Below are 6,000 nucleotides of genomic sequence, written 5' to 3'. Positions count from 1 at the left end.
CTCAGTCCGCCTGCTGGGCAGAGACTGCTGTAGTGCTTATAGATGGCAGGGAGAAAATAAGATTCATTCATGTGAGGGGCGGTGCAGGTGCTGGGAGCAATACATATGCGGAGGTGTTCTGTGACATGAATGTTACATAGATATCATATGCATTATGTACTGTACACTGACTCCTTGTCACTGAGGGGCAGATGGTGGACATCTGAAGACACCTGTTTTCTTCAGCATTCATCGGGCAAGTAGGTGTGGGGGAATGTCATTGCTCATCGTGGATCAACCGTCAGATTGTCAGTCCTCCTCCTCAGTGTTCACCCCACACTGATCAGGTCTCACCTTTTACAACTCTTCTCTCAAGTCTGAGTGGTGCACAGAAGTTTCTGCAGCTCTGTATGACTTCATCACAGTGCAGTATTTTAATTTGGTATAAGGTACATGTTGGCTGAAGTAATATCAGAAATGTAGGCTGCAGCACTTGCAAAAAATACACAAAATATTGTAAACATAATTCATGATTAATGGCATGTGGGACAGAAAATTAGCTTAAATGGTAAAAATAGAGAGATGATGGGTTTTCTGGAGTGAGATTTAGTGAAGGGTCAACAGCTGATTAGTGTGACTCATCAGATGTAGACTGCAGCTATAAGCTTGCCATTGGGCCACTGATTTCGACCGGCATTCTTCCTTTCTTCTGTTATCTGCACGTTATCATTTCCAAATCACCTTTCCAACGGGATAAAACAACCTCTGAGATAACAACTTACTGTATACACAAAGATTTTGACGAAGATTTGGATCATGCAGTAAGGCATGCCTGCTTTGTTCTTTCAGTGAAATGTTGTAAAGATCTACAACAAATAAAACAACTTGTGAATGCACATCAGAAATGCCCAGACTGCATCTCGCGGGACTCTCACGCCCGGCGTTGATTTGTTTCCTGACACAGCCAGTCGGAGTTGATTTGCCACATCTTTTTTACCCCTAGCAGCAGCATGCGGCAGTGACAGCGACTTTAGTAATGTACTGATTAATTTCATTTCACATGAGCCTCTGTTACATCACTGTAATAATGTTCTGCTAGAGTCACATACAGTCAGCAAATGGAAGTGTTTTAACCATGGATGTATTAAGAGACCTGGATACAGCTTTGAACGTGGGGCCCCATTCATTCCTTTGAAAGTTTACCAGACACCAAAATGGTTTAACTGCTACATATAAAATTACCTGGATGGTCTGGGTATTATCGGCTACTTCTTCCACACTGTGCAGCCCGTAGAGCAAGCATGCTAGAGGCTTACACCAGCTGAGCGGCTAACTATTGCCAGCCGAATGGCTGACTTCCAGTTTAGCCCTCTGCTAACTTGAATGGGAATATGATTATTTAATCTTACGGCTCTTAAATGTTGTTGGACCAAATAAAATGTATCCACTGATTTACAGACATCTTTTTCACAATGTAAATCAATGGGAAAATGTCTTTTTGGGCCGCAGGACATCACATGACATTGCAGTGCTACTGTTTGGCCACTACGAAACATTAGCTCACTTGCTGGGGGCCTGCTTTTAACAGTGAGCTCCTCCTGAGCTAAAGTATAGTCAGGCTTCACCTCTAGGGCGACAACTATCCAGTTAGGTGTGTCTTTTTTATCACTAAAAGTTGAATCACACGGTGATATTTGTGGGGCCTTAGTGAGGCCACTTAAAGCTATAGTGCGTAACTTCTACAGGTCCGTAAATGTCCGTTTCACCCAAGCCACTACTCGAGGAGATGACACAATGCTGATTAAGCCGATCGGCTCCTAACATCTCGCGGTATTTTTCAATATATATCATTTTTAGTATGCGTGTAGACCGGCGACATTCCCACGCTGGCGCACAGGAAATGTTTCCTCACAACAAGGAGGGAGGGGGAGGAAGAGCGGAGAGTGTCATAGCAAGAGGTAGAGCGCAGGTAGAAAGAGAAAGCAACATGGCGGAGAAGCGGCCGAGACACGGTTCAGAAGTGGATCCTACCACAAAGGCAAGTGTTACTCTGTGTACGGTGTGTGGCGAGTGTTACTCTGTGTACATGGAAGTGCCGCCGGCTTATTAGTTGTAATAACGCATTATCCGCTGGGAGGCGACAGAAGTTACACACTATAGCTTTAATGATGGTGCTCGCTTTCTTATGTGCAAATGTTCCACTAAAACAAGTTCACCCCGACACTACTTTGAAAGAGCACTGTTGCCGCATCCTGTCCAAGATGACTGTAATTGGTTTAAAGAAGCAAGAATAAAACAGCTTTTTTCCCCCCATAACAGAAAGAAAATCTGTGATTTCACACTTTTCTTTAACGCTGACACAGTGCTGTGGAGATAGGTGTGGCTGCACGAGACTAAAGCTCCTTTCCAAGCAATAAACAGAAAGCAGTTGACAAATTGTGAAGGCAGAGACTCATGTGTGTGTGTGTGTGTGTGTGTGTGTGTGTGTGACTGTGTGTGTGACTGTGTAATAGGAGTAATAGGAGGCTCTCATCAAAAAATTCTCCTATGCTCAACTTTTCCCATCTTTGCATTTTTTATTTTTCGGCTTATTGTTTGGTCAATTAATTGGGCCCAAATGTTGTCAGATAATACTAATACCAAATGTTCTTTCATGCACACACACATACAAAGAATATAAAAAATCAACAAAGTCATTAATTAAAAAGGAATTAACAATTTCCAGCAAGTTACATATTTTTTTCATTTCATCTCATTAGAGAGTGTTAAATCAGTGAGTTTATTCTGCCATGATTGTCCTTATGAAAACAGTAAGGCAGGAAAGGGAGACTGTTATACCTGGGCGGTCATTAAACCCTTATTTGTCCAGGTCAGTCCTTTAGAAATTGAAAATATCTTTTGCAGGGGAGACCTTACTAAGATGGTACTGTTGCAGGCAAAATAATATAAAATGAAGCCACAACAATGCTGAACAAGAGTCTGCAGCTACATCAGGCTGTATAAGCTAAATGCTAACATCAGCATGCTAACATGCTCACTATAACAACACTAGCTGATGTTTATAGCAAATATAATGCTAACCTGCATGTTCACTAGTCTTGGTTTACCCTGTTTACATGCTAAAATGTGCTAAGGAGCACAAAACACTGCTAAAATATGGTTATAAATACGCTAAGATCATGGTCAATCGTCCATTTAGCTGGCTCTTCCATTTCTCTGACAAATGTATGTTAAAGGGACACTTCAACCACAAAATGATAATTTGCTTATCAGTTGCTTAACAGTGTTACACTGAATTTGTGAAGAGACCTTTGTATTTATTAAACGCCTCCATGGTAAACAGAGAATACAAAAACTGGGAAAATTCTTGATGAATTGGAGTAATTGGGGGCCATGTTAAACAACAGCAAAACTACATCCAAACATCTGTGAACAAACTGCCACACAGCTTGTGCTGTATAATCCAAGTCAATTTATTCAGTCAGCTCAGTACTTCCCAAACACATGCATTTTTGCTATATATATAAAAAAGAAAAGAAAAAAAGAAGTCTGATGCATGGATGAGTGCACCTGGATAAGTGCCTGCAATTAAACTCTGCTTAATAGCTTATTACTTACTCTGCTTAACTTTGGGATTCTTCATTCACTGTGGAGGCATGTTAGGGGAAGAAAGTTTTCTGCGTGAATTCAGCAAAACGTCGGGTGAGTAATTTATATACAAATAATCTTTTTCTGTTTTGTAGTATTAATTGCAAGGCTGTTGTGTAGTTTTCATCATCAACAACAAATTGTCCATTCTGCATTCACAGTGATAGCTTGCTGAATTCCTTTCTGTGTAATGTGGAATTAAGGGAGAGTAAATGATCTGAAATTATTTAAATGTTACTAAAAATAAATAAGAATGTCCTTCGTCTATCAAAGGATTAAATAATCCCATTCTTCCTCTCCATCCCCAAGGCTATTAGCCATTCACATTTTCTAACAGGGCTCTGTGCCCTCAGATAAAAAATGTTGATGTCCCATATGTCATTCAAAACTCATTATTACAATTCACCTGACTGACCTCTGCAGGAGATGTGATGAATGCTGGGCCACTCTGTTTTTATCAGCAATGTGTTGCCTAACAGCAGGATAGTCGTTAGATTGAACCAGCCATCCAGCTGGGGTCTTTCTTTGTGGAGTTTGCATGTTCTCCCCGTATCTGTGGGGGTTTATTAATGACCATTGTGAGCATGAGAATCCCTCACCTGGGACCCTAATTTTCTTTTAAAGGAGTCCATTTCGGACAGGAAAATGAAAAGTATAGGTTACGAAGTTAGGTATGACTAAAATAGCAATAGCCCTATTCATCAGTCAGAAATATGAGACGATAAATCAAACTGTTGTCTAATCATCAATATGATTATATCAGAAGTCAGAAAAGCAGATCATAACATCTGGACATCATATTTACTTTAACATGCATAGATGCATAGATGTAGACCTAAGCAGGGGCTCAATGGAAATGTAACCTTTAATATTTAGACGGTGCATTTCTCTCAAAATAGCAGAGGACTTTTATTTAAGACATGTACTTCATAAAATGATGCGGAAAAGCCACAAATCAGTGCATAGAAACTCACCAGAATGCATAAAGGAATGAAACAATTGTGTAGGAATGAGCGAGTACACCATTAGCTGTATCGCTGTCTGTCCAACCAACTAAATTACCTCTATCTGTGTCCGTACTTAGAATGGGCAGAATTTAAATCAAAACATTCTCACTCCGACCTCGTCACATATTGACGATTTGGTCATAGACTTTCCACATATACATACGATGTGCAAGGTACACTAGGTGCGTTGGTTGTTGCCGTACTGGGACACTGTGTTAAGTTCAAGATACACTTCCGTTTTTACGGGAAATTTACGTTGGTACAACACTGCAATTTTTTTTTCTTCAACAACAAACACACATGATTGGGTTTAGGCAACAAAAACAAAAAAACAGCAGGGTTTGGCTTTAGAATCTTACAGGACACGAACACTGCTCTCTCGGGTCAAGGTCAGTATTTGTTGAGTCCGTCCACCACCCCTCCCGCCAACCACATTCGGACTTTCGTCGCCTTAACTTTCGTCATTGTCCCACCACGTTACCCCCTGACGCTGCTGAGCGCCATTAAACTATAGGCTAACTGCCACCAGCTGCGTATCATGCCAATGTTAACGGATGCCTTTTTCATTGGTTTCTGGCGCCGCAAGTCCCTGCCCAAGTGTTGGATTTCGAGAGTGAGACTGGGCTCTTTAAATCAAACGTGGATGGGGTTAACCGGAAATGGGTGGGAGCTAACAGGAAGTTGTTTTCTTTTTGTTTTTTTTTAATTAATCTTTTTATTGAAATTTTGGGCAGCAGACAGTAGTAGAAGACATCAATTCCACCCTATTAGATGTGCCATTTATAAACCCCAGCCCACTGGAAGTTGTTATTTTAAGACTGAAATGGGTATGGGTTGTTCAGGCCCCAAGGAAGGTTGCTGGGCTTTGCAGCCAGTTTTCATAGCAGCCAAGCCATGTAATTACAGTTTCAGGGTCTGTCTGGGCTCAAAAAGATTTTCCTTCATCACAAGTGCAGATATTGACACATTTTAATTGGATGATACTCTTACTCATAAAAAGTACATAATCCATACTGGATACTTGTTTCATCCTAGTATTCAGCTTAACCCTACAATTTTGCTGTATACCTATTATTACTGTTAGCTTACACACCAGAACGGTAAAACACCAAAGGTGTGTTAAAATCACAGAAAAAAATAATCACCTCATTTTTGTTTTCCAGAGAAAAAGAGGCTCCATTAAGGAGGCAGGCCACTACACACTAACTAACTAAAACTTTCTAACAACATGACTTTAGAGTTTAAATAGAACAATAATTGCAAGCGGCGTCATGAAAAGAGAATTTTTTGCAGCGTGGTTTTCTGCTCCGTTTACCTCATTATTAAATTGTCTCCCAAAGTCCCACTCCTCATCTTATTAGCTCCC

Source organism: Epinephelus moara, chromosome 9, assembly GCF_006386435.1.
Source record: "Epinephelus moara isolate mb chromosome 9, YSFRI_EMoa_1.0, whole genome shotgun sequence".
Classification (NCBI taxonomy): domain Eukaryota; kingdom Metazoa; phylum Chordata; class Actinopteri; order Perciformes; family Serranidae; genus Epinephelus; species Epinephelus moara.
This window is presented reverse-complemented; position numbering follows the sequence as displayed.